The sequence below is a fragment of the Scyliorhinus canicula genome, chromosome 8, assembly GCF_902713615.1.
Source record: "Scyliorhinus canicula chromosome 8, sScyCan1.1, whole genome shotgun sequence".
NCBI classification, from domain to species: Eukaryota; Metazoa; Chordata; class Chondrichthyes; order Carcharhiniformes; family Scyliorhinidae; genus Scyliorhinus; species Scyliorhinus canicula.
Genome location: NC_052153.1, coordinates 3994207 through 4009273, shown reverse-complemented (window position 1 = coordinate 4009273; position 15067 = coordinate 3994207).

The following is a 15067-nucleotide window of genomic DNA, read 5'->3' as shown; positions in this document are numbered from 1 at the left end:
TGATTTATTTCCTGCTACACATCCTGACTCCTGCCAGGGGCCTGTACCTAACTCCCAATGAGGGGTGATACAGATAATGATATCTAAATGAGCCATTATTTCCCTCAAATGTCCCTCCTTCCACTGAACCAGTTTCTCCTTATTTACTCTGTCAAAGCTCTTCATGATTTTGAACACCTCTTTTAAATCTCCCCCTTAACATTCTCTGTTCTAAGGATGGCAATCTCAGTTTTCCTGCACAACTGGAGTCCTTCATCGCTGGTATTTAGATTTATGTTCCATTATTCCTCACAGTCACAACTCATTCCCAAAGAACGTACAACTCAAATATATCAGACTTATTAATGAGACCTTTGTGCAATGTCTCACTTGTAACTTTCATCCCAGATTCCAGTCTACAATTTCATAAATTTGCTCAGAATTCCAGTGACTGGGCAGCACGGTAGCCTAGTGGTTAGCACAGCTGCCTCACGGCGCTGAGGTCCCAGGTTCGATCCCGGCTCTGGGTCACTGTCCGTGTGGAGTTTGCACTTTCTCCCCGTGCCTGCATGGGTTTCGCCCCCACAACCCAAAAAAATGTGCAGAGTAGGTGGATTGGCCCCCTTAATTGGAAAAAATAATTGGGTAATCTAAATTTATTTTTTAAAAAAATAATTCCAGTGACTAAGATAGAATTTGACCCTTAAATCCATGAAACAATTTGCATTCATTTGAATTGGGTTTTGAAAATGCTACTTTTCAATCCAGTAATATAACTCAGTCCCTCGGTTTAACCCGTGACCCTGCTGACTGGAAATTCTTACTGTCCAATTCAAACAGGGAAACGAATCAGTCGCAATAACACAGCAGATTGAAACAAGACTGATATTATTGTTCTTGCCTGAGTTTGCTGATCCAATCAGAGATTCCTTCTTCCCCCCCGCTCCCCCCCCTATGAACACATCCAAATATTTTACATCCTTGATTGAAGATTAATTGTCGATGTTTCTGATTTGACCATACACCATGGATTTGAACGGTATTTTTAAGATGTTGGATGATATCATGATTTATTTCTTCAGAACCACAAAATTATACCGTTTAGCTTCATCATGTCTGTCTTGTCTAATTTGCCTCTTCCACTAGCCTCATCTAAATACTCTTTAAAAGTTGAACGGGTTGTTGCCTCTACCAGCCTTTAGGCAGTGAATCCAGATTCCCACCACCCTCTGGGAGAAAGGTCTTTTCCTCACATCTCCAGCCAGGGGATACATACTTCTTTCATTATAGAATATAGAATTTACAGTGCAGAAGGAGGCCATTCGGCCCATCGAGTCTGCACCGGCCCTTACAAAGAGCACCCTACTGAAGCCCATGTATCTACTCGAACCCTGTAACCCCCACTTAACATTTTCTGGACACTAAGGGCAATTTAGCACGGCCAATCCACCTAACCCGCACATCTTTGGACTGTGGGAGGAAACCGGAGCACCCGGAGGAAACCCACGCAGACACGGGGAGAACGTGCAGACTCCACACAGACAGTGACCCAGCCGGGAATCGAACCTGGGACCCTGCAGCTGTGAAGCAACTGTGCTAACCACTATGCTACCATGCTGTCTCATCTCTAAGAACATTAGAAATAGTTTCTTCCCTGAAGCCCCAACGGAGATGTTTTGTACACACTGTCTTCTCTCCATTATACAGTTCGCACCACACCCCCAGAACCAACTCCTCTCCTTCTCCAACAGCCTGTTTAAACACTCTGCTTCTCTCATTCTCTCTGACCCATGTGGTTTATTTCAACTTATAGATGGCTGTTGACAAGGTCTCACGTAGCAGATTACTATGGAAAATGAAAGCGCATAGGATTACGGGTAATGTCTTGAGATGGATAGAAAGCTGGTGAGCAGATAGGAAGGAAAAATTGGAAGAAATGGGTCTTTTTCTGATTGGCAGGCAGTGATTAGTGGGGTACCCCAGGGATCAGTGCTCGGACCCATGTGGCGACTAGGGGCTTTTCACAGTAACTTCATTTGAAGCCTACTTGTGACAATAAGTGATTTTCATTTTTAAATTTCATTTCAACTGTATACATTATATATTAATGACTTGAACGAGGGTACTAAATGTATTATCTCCAAATTTGCAGATGATACAAAGTTGGGTGGGAGGGTGAGCTGTGAGGAGGATGTAGAGATGCTTCAGCAGGATTTGGACAGGCTGGGTGAGTGGGCACAGGCTTGGCAGATGCAGTAAAATGTGGATAAATGTGAGGTTGTCCCCTTCGGTCGCAAAATAGGAAAGCAGATTATTATTTAAATGGGTGTAAATTGAGAGAGGTGGAAACTCAGCGAGACCTTGGTGTCCTCGTGCATCAGTCGCTGAAAGTAAGTGGGCAGGTACAGCAGGCAGTAAAGAAGGGAAATGGTATGTTAGCCTTCATAGCGAGAGGATTTGAGTATGGGAATAGAGATGTTTTACAGCAATTGTACAGGGCATTGGTGAGGCCACACCTGGAGTATTGTGCGCAGTTTTGGTCTCCTTATCTAAGGAAGGATGTTGTTGCTATGGAGGGAGAGCAGCGAAGGTTTACCAGGCTGATTCCTGGGAGGGTGGGACTGTCATATGAGGAGAGACTAAATCGGTCAGGATTATATTCATTGGAATTTAGAAGAGTGAGAGGGGATCTCATAGAAACTTATAAAATTCTAACAGGATTGGACAGGGTAGATTCAGAAAGAATGTTCCCGATGGTGGGGGAGTCCAGAACTAGGGGTCATAGTTTGAGGATGAGGGTAAACTGTACAGGTTGGCACAGTGGTTAGCACTGTTGCTTCACAGCACCAGGGTCCCAGGTTCGATTCCCGGCTTGGGTCACTGTCTGTGCGGAGTCTGCACGTTCTCCCCGTGTCTGTGTGGGTTTCCTCCGGGTGCTCCGGTTTCCTCCCACAAGCCCTGAAAGACTTAACGTGGTGACTGGGGGATTTTCACAGTAACATCATTGCAGTTGTTAATGTAAACCTATTTTACTAGGATACTAATAAAGATTATTATTATTTTAGGACTGAGGTGAGGAGAAATTTCATCACCCAGAGAGTGGTGAATCTGTGGAATTCACTACCACAGAAAGTAGTTGAGGCCAAAACGTTGTGTAATTTCAAAGAATTAGATATAGCTTTTGGGGCTAAAGGGATTAAGGGATATGGGCGGGGGGGGGGGGGGGGGTGGTAGGCGAGATCAGGGTATTGAACGTGATGATCAGTCATGATCATAAAGAATGGTGGAGCAGGCTCGAAGGGCCGAATGGCCTCCCCTGCTTCTATTTTCTATGTTTCTATGTTTCCTTTTCAAGACTCGCTCGCTCACTCACTCACTCGCTCGCTCACTCACTCACTCACTCAGTCCTCCTCCAGCCCAGGGCTCACATTATCCTGCAGGCAAGGCCCACATATTTTGCCCATCCCTAATTGCCCTGGAACTAAGTGACTTGCCATATCATTGCAAAGGGGCAGTTAAGAGTCAACCCCATTGCTGTGGGTCTGGAGTCACATGTAGGCCAGACCGGGTAAGGATGGCAGATTTCCTTCCCTAAAGGACATGAGTGATGGGCAGCAGATGCTGCTCCTGCCAGTTTCTGACACACACGTCACATGAAATACTTTTAAAAACTGTTCTTTTTGCAAAACAAAATTCAGTTTCAGGTATTGGGGGCTTCCTGAATACGTCAATCCAAACCCAGGATTATAATCCAGCAAACAGGCTGACACTGGGATTTTTTTAATGGCCTTTGCCACCAGTGGGCTGCACTCAGCTCTGTGTCGCTCAATGATCCACATCCGTGCTTCAAACACTGCAGTACATCACTCTCAAACAGTGGCTGGAATTGTCCAGCTGTTGGGAAACCCTGTTCACTGCTGCAGGGCACCCCGCCGTCTGTTTCCCGGCAGGGTGGGGTGACTTTAATGGTAAATCCCAGTGACAAGCGATGGGAGCAGTGAATTCCGCTGACGGGGAACGCCCAGCACCTGGGATTACACAGGGTTTGGGACAGGAGAATCCAGCCCAGTGTCTGTCTGTGAAGTGATCGGGCGGAGAATTCCTTCCGACACCCAAATCGGGGGCGACGTCAGTTTGACGATGGTTTTCGAGTCTCTGCCTTCTCCAAAATGGCACCATTGCGTCGCGCGACACACACCGTTGAAATGGCACCGGCGTGTCATCGGCAGGCTCTCCCGCGTTGCTCTGCCCCCAACACTCCGAGTTCCCGACCGCGGGGTTGACGTGTGGTCTGAGCGGACAGGAACCTGGCGTGCCGGCTGCCGACTGCGTCCAGCGCCACCACATTCGGCCGGGAGCGTGACGCTGGCCGGGGAGGGAGGGGGGTGGCTTCCACGAGGGCTGGGGGGACTGGTGGTCGGTGTCGGGGAGTGGCCAGGGTGTGGCCTCTGAGGCTGTATTTGGCAGGTCAAGTCTGCGCACGGCCGGCGCTATGCTGTACTCCGCGCACACGTGCGACCACGATCCTGGCCATTCTCCAGCCGTTTTTGTTGTGGCTGCCGGGGGCTTCACCAGGCGCCACTGCTAGCCCCTCACCGGTGAGCGTTCGGTGCCGATTTTGTGGTCGCAAAACGCCCGCTATTTCTCCCTTTCAGCCGGCACTTAGTCGCTGAAACAGAAAATCCAGCCCCGAATCTTTTTATTTAAGAGCTGATTTTCCGATTCACTTTTTAACTGAAGTTAAAATAATGCTTGGGGGCAGAACGGTAGCATGGTGGTTAGCATAAATGCTTCACAGCTCCAGGGTCCCAAGTTCGGTTCCCGGCTTGGGTCACTGTCTGTGCGGAGTCTGCACGTCCTCCCCGTGTCTGAGTGAGTTTCCTCCGGGTGCTCCGGTTTCCTCCCACAGTCCAAAGATGTGCGGGTTAGGTGGATTGGCCATGCTAAATTGCCCGTAGTGTCCTAAAAAGTAAGGTTGGGGGGGGGGGGGGAGTTGTTGGGTTACGGGTATAGGGTGGATACGTGGGTTTGAGTAAGGTGATCATTGCTCGGCACAACATCGAGGGCCGAAGGGTCTGTTCTGTGCTGTACTGTTCTATGTTCTATGTTCTACGTAATGCTGTGTGCTGCCTCTTTAAAATGAAATAAAAATAATTGTAAGCCGTGATTTTTGGAAGATTTAGTCACTTTTCCTTTGAACAAAAGGAAGATTCCATTTTCGATCTTCACACCACGATGTTAACCACTGGCACCACTCTCCATTCTTTCCTCTCTCTGTCTGTCTCTCTGAAGTCTTATTGAAATGTCTGATGTATTGATGTGACTAATGAACTAACAATAAGTTACTTCATGATAGACAAGGCAGAAGCAGAAATAAAATCTGTTCCAAACTTTTTTTCAAATGTGCAAAGTAAAGATACTTTGAAAAATGTAAGATTTAAAATAGTTTATTACATTTTCTTCATAATTCAATCCCGCTGTTGGTTCCACATTTAGCTCAAAGATTAATTGGCTATGTTGCAAAGAAGGGAACTTGTTTAATGTACTCTGCACATGATTCTCAAATGAATTTTGGTTTCAGTTATCTTCCTGTTCAGAGTTTTTACTATCAGAGTGTACAAGTTGTGTGAAAGTTTTTAACAGACGACATTCACGAAGACAGCACCTCAAGCAACTACTGCAGCTAATGACTCACAGAAGATGCATTGTCAGAGGGTCAGTACTGAGGGAGTGCAGCACTGTCAGAGGGTCAGTACTGAGGGAATGCTGCACTGTCAGAGGGTCAGTACTGAGGGAGTGCAGCACTGTCAGAGGGTCAGTACTGAGGGAGTGCTGCACTGTCAGAGGGTCAGTACTGAGGGAGTGCTGCATTGTCAGAGGGTCAGTACTGAGGGAGTGCAGCACAGTCAGAGGGTCAGTACTGAGGGAGTGCTGCACTGTCAGAGGGTCAGTACTGAGGGAGTGCTGCACTGTCAGAGGGTCAGTACTGAGGGAGTGCTGCACTGTCAGAGGGTCAGTACTGAGGGAGTGCTGCATTGTCAGAGGGTCAGTACTGAGGGAGTGCTGCACTGTCAGAGGGTCAGTACTGAGGGAGTGCTGCACTGTCAGAGGGTCAGTACTGAGGGAGTGCTGCACTGTCAGAGGGTCAGTACTGAGGGAGTGCTGCACTGTCAGAGGGTCAGTACTGAGGGAGTGCTGCACTGTCAGAGGGTCAGTACTGAGGGAGTGCTGCACTGTCAGAGGGTCAGTACTGAGGGAGTGCTGCGCTGTCGGAGGGTCAGTACTGAGGGAGTGCTGCACTGTCAGAGGGTCAGTACTGAGGGAGTGCCGCACTGTCAGAGGGTCAGTACTGAGGGAGTGCTGTACTGTCAGAGGGTCAGTACTGAGGGAGTGCTGCACTGTCAGAGGATCAGTACTGAGGGAGTGCCGCACTGTCAGAGGGTCAGTACTGAGGGAGTGCTGCACTGTCAGAGGGTCAGTGCTGAGGGAGTGCTGCACTGTCAGAGATGTTGTCACCTTTTGAATAAGATATTAAACCCTCTCTCAGTTGGATGTAAAGATGAAATGAAATTTCAGAGAACACCAGGGAAAGTTTCCGTTGTATCCTGGAGTCAATATTTAATAATTTATCCAATATCACTGGAACAAATAAAGTGGTAATTATCACATTGCTGTTATTGGGATCTTGAACTGCTCGAATTGGCCGCCACGTTTGTTGAATTACAACAGTGCCTAAACTTTGAGCGTACCATTTTCGGTGTAAAGTGCGTTGGAATGTACTGAGGTTGTGAAAGGTGTTACAGAAATGCAAGTGTTTCTTATCTTCACACAGAGAAAAACTCCATTCGATGACTTTAACACAGTTAAGCATTGATGAAGGGCACCTCCAGAACACCCTCGGCAATTGAACATTTCGACATGGAGAACATGGACCTCCATCTGTACTGTGATGTTTTTCATTAGAACCCAAGAATAATTAGTGTCTGTGATTGTGTTACATGGTTCGAACGCTCTTGAGGGGATCTAACCAATTACGTAACACAGGCATGTTCCAATGTCCCAGTTTGAGCGTTCTGTAAACTTTCTATGAAAACCAAATCCGAACCTTTTGCTGTACCTTGTGTTAGTGGTGCCAAGGCTTTATGATTGTTGCTCAGGATGAAATAAAGACATGTTTGAGAATATTATATTACTGCACATCAGCAACAGCACATACTTGAAGAAATAATTCCTAATTCTCAGTCCCCTGGAGAATTAAACACTCCACTAGAAAAATGGTTCATCCGTAGCTAACCAGAGAAATTAAGGATCGTATTAGATTAAAAGAAGAATCTCACAATGTTGCCAAAAGGATTAGAGAGCCTGAGGATTGGGAGGGTTTAAAAACTTGAGTAAGGGTGATCAAAAAATTGATGAAGAGGCAGAAAACAGAATAAATCAGCAAGAAATATAAAATCAGTTTGTTTGAGCTTTTACAAGGGTATGGTGAGGGGAAATGTGGGTTCCTTAGCGGTTCAGACAGGAAGAACTATAATGGGAATAAGTTGTATTAAACCGCTACAAAAAGAGGTGTAATTATTTCTGGTTATCCTTGTTTGAAGAACGTTTGAAAGAAAGGAATCTTACAGGCTTGAAGCGAAGATGCAAAAAAAGATCGTGGCAACTAACAGTTTACAAAACAGAATATTTTGTATCGCTGCTTTTGAAATGCATCGATGAGAAATAATTTTATTTGTTAAACTTTGTCTCAGTGCTTTTCACAAAAAGTAACGCGGTAACGCGGGAAATGTGGCGGCCAATCGGCGCAGAGCAAGATCCCAGACACAACAGTGTGAGAATGGTAATTGAGGGGAAGAATATTGAACTTGGTGCTCACAGTGAAGGCAGCAGCAAGCCAAGGGGATTAGGAGGATGGGAGAACTCTCTTACTCTTCTCCGAGACAGTGCTAAGGGATCTTTTACATCCACCCAAGAGAGCAGGCACGGCTTCAGTCTATCGTTGCATCCAAAAGACATGGTGATATGCCTGTGCACAGCCTTGTATATAATTGCCTATCAAGGCATAGAGTTAGTGATGAAACCTCCTACCAGCTGGTGGCGATAGAGATCTACCATGTGACTTGAGGCACCCGCTAATTGGTAGTAAGGCATACAAGAGGATAGTCACACAGAGTGGCTCCAGGAAAATTCACTGAATTCATTTTGTGGCCATCATCTGTATTATCGTTTGTTAGTTATCTTTCCACGTGTTTGTTAATAAACCATCTTTCTAGTTAAAGAACTAGATTTTCTGCGTACAGAATTACCATGGTCATCACACAGAACACAACAACCCCTGACAATGCAGCACTACCTCAGTAATGCACCGGGAATGACGGCCTGGATTACTGGCTCAAATCTCTTACATCCACAATCCTTTTGATTCAGAAATGAGAATATTACCTGCATGATAGATAGAGAGAGCAATAGACAGATATAGAGAGAGAATAGAGAGAGAGAGAGAGCAATAGACAGATAGAGAGAGCGATGTACAGATTGAGATAATAGAGCGAAAATAGAGAGAGCTAAAATAAAGAGCGATACAACAGAGAGAGAAGATAGAGTGATAAAATAGAGAGAGAAGATAGAGATAGAGAGAAAGATGGAGACAGATAGAGAGAGAGAGACGGAGGGAGATAGATAGAGAGAGATAGAATACAGGAAGAGAGAGGGACAGAGAGATAGATTTACTTACATACATACGTATAATAATACTAGCTTATTGTCACAAGTCGGCTTCAATGAAGTTACTGTGAAAAGCCCCTAGTCACCACATTCTGGTGCCTGTTCGGGAAGGCCGGTACGGGAATTGAACCCGCGCTGCTGGCATTACAAGCCAGCTGTTTAGCCCACTGTGCTAAACCAGCCACTGTTTATACATATATACAAATTCATTAGGTGCAGGAGTAGGTCACTTGGCCCCTCGAGCCTAGTCAGTCATTCAATAAGATCCGGGCTGATCAGTTGACAGAATCAGCTTCATGAAGGTACCACAAGGTATCTATGGATGAAGTTGGGCATTTGTACAATTTTTGTTCATTGACTCTGATATGTCGATAATTCCCTACATTATTACGTCCAACAACTTCTTAAATGATTCCTGGATGGGCACCTCTATTACTCGATCTGGCATCCCACAACATTCCAGGATTATCCTGAAGTTTGTATGGATGAAAAGATTTACCTGCCGGACACTTGCTGTGAGAAAACATGGGGCGTTAAAAACGTGATTTTCTTTGTTCCAATTTTTTAAAAGGTTTTCATCAATTAATTATAGAAAGATTGGAGATTGGGGGAAGTTTTGCATTGATTGGGCAAAGTGGACAAAGAGCCATAAGATCATAAGACATAGGAGCAGAATTAGGCCACTCGGCCCATCGACTCTGCTCCGCCATTCAATCATGGCTGGTATTTTTGTCATCCCCATTCTCCTGCCTTCTCCCAATAACCCCTGATCCCCTTATCAATCGGAACCTATCTATCTCTGTCTCAAAGACACTCAGTGACTTGGCCTCCACAGCCTCCTGCGGCAAAGAGTCTCACAGATTCACCACCCTCTGGCTGAAGAAATTCCTTCTCATCTCTGTTTTAAAGGATCGTCCCTTTAGTCTGAGATTGTGTCCTCTGCTTCTAGTTTCACCTATGAGTGGAAACATCCTCTCCACGTCCACTCTATTCAGGTCTCACAGTATCCTGTACATTTCAATAAGATCCCCCCTCATCCTTCTAAACTCCAACGAGTACAGACCCAGAGTCCTCAACCGTTCCTCATACGACAAGCTCTTCATTCCAGGGATCAACATTGTGAACCTCCTCTGTGCAGTGATATGTATATTTTGAGATATAGAAAGGGTTAATGACTACATCATAGACAACCACTAAATGGCAGCACTAGATTCATGTATAAATATGTGGACTCAAAGGATCTTGGGTCTCTTCGAACCAGGAGTGACTAGACAGCAGAGTGTTAGAGAGATAGAGATCAGCACAGTTAGCGTGTGTAGTTAAATATAGTTAATGCTTTATTCTGAATTACTTTATCACTGGTTATAGTTCTGTAAGAGTGAACAAACTCTACATTATTCAATTCATTATTCAGTAAACCTATTTGCTTTAAGTTGAAGGTGTGTAGTTTCTTTGGAATCTAACCATTGGACCATTCTAAAGCAAAGAGTAACGACATATTACAAACAAGTAATATAACACTCTGGACCCTTTCCAAGGCCCCAGCACATCCTTCCTTAGGTACGGGGCCCAAAACTGCTCACAATGCTCCAAATGGGGTCTGACTGAGGGCTTAAAAAGCCTCAGAAGTACATCCCTGGTCTTGTATTCTAGCCCTCTCGACAGGAATGCTAACATTGCATTTCCCTTCGTAACTGCTGACTGAACCTGCACATTAACCTAAAGAGAATTGTGAACTAGGACTCCCATTCCCTTTGTGCTTCTGATTTCCTAAGCATTTCCCCATTTAGAAAATAGTCTATGCCTCCATTCCTCCTTCCAAAGTGCATAACCTCACACCTTCCCACATTGTATTTCATCTGCCACTTCATTGCCCACTCTCCTAGCTTGTCGAAACCCTTCTGCAGCCCCCCTGCTTCCTCAATACTACCTATCCCTCTACAGATTTTTGTACCATCTGCAAACTTAGCAACAGTGCCTTCAGTTCCTTCTTCCAGATCATTAATGTATATTGTGAAAAGTGGTTCCAGCACAGACCTGAGGTACACCACTAGTCCGGCTGCCATCCTGAAAAAGTCCTCTTTATCCCCACTTTCTGCCCTCTACCAATTAGCCAATCCTCTATCCATGCCAGGATCTTACTCTTAACACCATGGGCTCTTATTTAACAGTCTCCTATGTAGCACCTGGTCAAAAGCCTTCTGGAAAACCAAATAAATGATGTCTACTGGTTCTCCGTTGTCCAACTTCCTTGTTACTTCCTCAAAGATCTCTAACTGATTTGTCAGGCGTGACCTCCCCTTGACAAAGCCGTGCGGACTCAGTCCTATTTTACCATGCACTTCCAAGAGCTCCACGATTTCATCTTTAATAATGGACACTAAAATCTTTAAATGACCGAAGTCAGGGTAACCAGCCTATAATTTCCCCTCTTCTACCTCTCTCCCTTCTTAAACAGTGGTGTTACATTAGCCACTTTCCAGTCTTCTGGGACCCTACCTGCCTTCAGTGATTCCTGAAAGATCACCAATGCCTCCACAATCTCCGCAGCTATCTCTTTAGAACCCTGAGGTGTAGTCCATCCGGTCCAGGTGATTTATCCACTTTCAGACCTTTCAGTTTCCCCAGAACCTCTCCTCAGTGATGGTCACTGCACTCACCTCTGCCCCCTGATTCTCCTGGTGCTCCGGCATCCCATTGGTGTTTTTGTGAAGGCCACGAAGAATCCAGCACGAGTTGAAGGATAGAAAGAAATAACATTTATTTACAATAACATATATATACACAACAGCAGCAGTAACTCCCTTGCTGCTCACTCTGCTCTAGCGGGTTCCAAACTGGCCGGCTTTATTTATGTAGGGACCTGCTAATGATTTCTCCGCCCCCTCATTGGGGAAGCTCATACTCCCACAGGATTGTGGGAGTGCCACTAGTCCCCAGCCAGTGGTAAGCAGGCAGGTTATAACATCCCTCCCCCCCCCCAAAGTCCAAGGAATCCACCGAAGACCCTGGCGAAGGAGGGCGTCGGACTCGTTTTGCCGCAGGCCGGACACCATTTGCACGAGGCGCTGGATCAGGCGGCGTGTAACGAGACGGAGAACGGCGCTTCCTTGATGAACGGCGTAACGGTTGCACATCCACGGCCCATGGGCCCGAGGATTCCCCCTCTGAGGCGTCCTGTGTCTCCATCTCAGAGTCGGAGTCCGCTGCCTCCGTCATCTCGGCGTCTCTATCTCCACGCTGTTCTGCAACGACCTGTGCAGGCTTTGAGGGAGGCACCAGAGGAAGATTGTGAGGAATACTCTCCACTGTGTCTGGTCTCTGCGGCTGTAGAAATGAGCTCCGGGGGCAGGGAATCTTTGGACGGAATTGTCTTCTGGACCGAACGTGTTCTACATGCTTGCGCTGGCGACGACCCTGCGCTTGCACCTGGTAAGAGGTAGGGCCCATTTGGCGAAAGATTATGCCAGGGACCCACTGGGCACCACCAGCAAAATTCCGAACGAACACTGGGTCACCGGGCGTAAACTGCCGAATCGGCCGATGCCGAGAAAAACCCATGTCCCTGCCATTCTTGTGGGTGGCGTACCTTTGCACCAATGTCCGGGAAAACCATGCTAAGGCGGGTGTGAAGTCTCCGGCCCAGTGATGTAGGGGCGCGGCCGGCGGAAGCTTTTGATGCTCCTGGCAAATGGAGCAGTCTTGGGCCACCTTCTCAATGTCGGTATCGAGGCCTGGCCACCAGACATAACTCCGGGCCAACATTTTCATTTTGGTCACACCTGGATGCCCATTGTGCAAGTCTCTCAGTATCAGCTCCTGTCCTTTTTCTGGGACAATCACATGGGTCCCCCACAAAAGGATGCCGTCTTCCACACTAAATTCTGACAGTTTGGTGGAAAATGCCCGCAACTCGCCTGGGAGCTGTCTATGCTGCCCACCATACAGGACTATGTGCCGAACCTTTGACAGGACTGGGTCCACTCACGGATCTGAGATGCCGTGACAGGCAAGGTGTCCATAAAATTTAGGGTTGCAACCACCTCACCGGTCATGGGGGTCGACATGGGGCTGGTCAATAAAGGCAATGGGCTTAGTGCGTCGGCATTCCCTATCTGGGTTCCTGGTTTGTGCTCCAGAGAATACTGGTAGGCAGCGACCAACAAAGCCCAGCGTTGGATCCGTGCGGAAGCAATGGGCGGTATTGGCTTATCCGCTCTGAAAAGTCCCAGCAGAGGCTTATGATCAGTCACGATAGTGAAGTGGCAGCCATACACATACTGGTGGAAGCGTTTCACTGCAAAGACCACCGCCAGGCCCTCATTCTCGATCTGCGGGTACTTTTTTTCCGCTGCAGTCAATGTGCGGGAGGCGATAGCTATTGGCCGCTCGGCCCCGTTCTCCATCTTGTGGGACAGGACGGCCCCAATACCATTAGGGGATGCATCACATGTGATGAGCAAAGGCTTTCCATAATGGGTTCCATAATGGGTTAGTAACCCAGACGACAACAATTGTTTTTTTACCCGCCGGAAAGCGGTTTCTTGCAGCTGACCCCAAACCCAGGTGTGATTCTTCTTTAGCAGAAGGTGCAAAGGGGCCAGTGTAGTTGCCAGATTGGGGAGGAACTTTCCGTAATATTTTACGAGGCCAAGGAAAGAACAAAGATGTGATGTTTCAGTCGGGGCGGGGGCCTGTTGAATCGCGCACACCTTCTCTGCGAATAGGTGCAAACCTTCGCGGTCCACCCGATATCCCAGGTAGACTACTTCCTTCGCCTGAAAGACACATTTTCTGCAACGGAAACGGACTCCAGCCTCCAAAAAAGCATCCAAGAACAATCTCCAATTTTCCAAATGTTCCTGCTCCAACGTCCTGCAATCAAAACGTCATCTAAGTAGACAGTGACACGCGGTAAACCTCTCAAAATGCCCTCCATAACGCGTTGAAAAATAGCGCAGGCAGAGGATACTCCAAAGGGTAACAGTGTATATTCATACAGGCCCCGGTGTGTATTAATCATTACATATGACCGGGAGGCAGGGTCCAGCTCCAACTGCAGGGAGGCGTGACTCATATCTAATTTTGTGAACGAGAGTCCGCCTGCAAGCTTCGCGTAGAGATCCTCTATGCGAGGCATTGGGTATCGGTCGAGTCGGGAAGCCGTATTCACTGTAAGTTTATAGTCGCCGCACAAGCAAACTGTGGCATCTGGCTTCATTACAGGTACAATTGGTGCTGCCCAGTCAGCGAAACGGACGGGCCTGGTGATACCCAAGGACTCCAAACGAGTGAGCTCCCCTTCTACCTTCTCGAGCAAGGTGTAAGGCACCGGGCGAGCCCGGAAACAGCGCGGCGTAGCTCCTGGTTCAACTTGGATACCGGCTACGGCCCCTTTTATTTTCCCCAAACTGGGCTGGAATACATCTGGGTATCATCCTAGCCCCTCAGTCAACCCTCCAGAAACTGTTTGGAGGATGTGCTGCCACTGCAGCCGCAAATGGCGCAACCAGTCCCGACCCAATAGGCTGGGCTCGTGGCCGTGCACCACGGTAAGTGGGAAACACCCATCCTGGCGTCCATAACCAACACGGGTCATTGTAGTTCCTGCAATGTCCAATGGTTCCCCCGTGTAGGTGGCCAACCTGGCCTGTATGTCGGTTAATGTAAGGGTCTGTATACCCTGCTTGATGCAGTCGAATGTCCTCTGGGCGATCACGGAGACCGCTGCGCCAGTGTCCAACTCCATCTCAAGCGGGTGACCATTGACCCGTACTGTCACTTTAATGGGGGCCACACGGGGAGCTGCCACACAATGCAGCTGCAGGCAGCCGGCCTCCGTCTCCACGTCCACGGAAGTAGTCGCCGCAGGTTCATCCAAATGAAAGGCACGTCCCCTGGGCTGGCCCTAGTTTCGGTCGGACCGACGGTGCCTCTGGCGTCCCCAGGACCGGCGTCCGCGACGGGGTCGGCGCCTACAAGTCTGACACGGACATAGCTCCTCATCCATCGGTTCTGGTGAAGGCTCCCTTCAGGGAGGACCGACGGCCACTGGCGTCAATCCGGACGTCACCTTGCCCAAGGTACCGGAGCGGTTCCATTCCCTGTATCTCCTGCACTCCCCGTTCTGCCCTCTCTCGGGACTATACTATTTGAATGGCCTGTTAAAAGTCAATGTTGGCTCGGCTAACAACTTTCTCTGGGTGGCCGCATTGTTAATACCGCAAACCAAACGGTCGCGTAACATTTCTGACAAGGTCTCACCATAGTCACAGTACTCCGCAATCCTGCATAGCCTGGATAGAAAGTCAGCAAGGGATTCTCCTGGGGTCCTCTCAGCGGGATTAAACCGGTAATGCTGGAC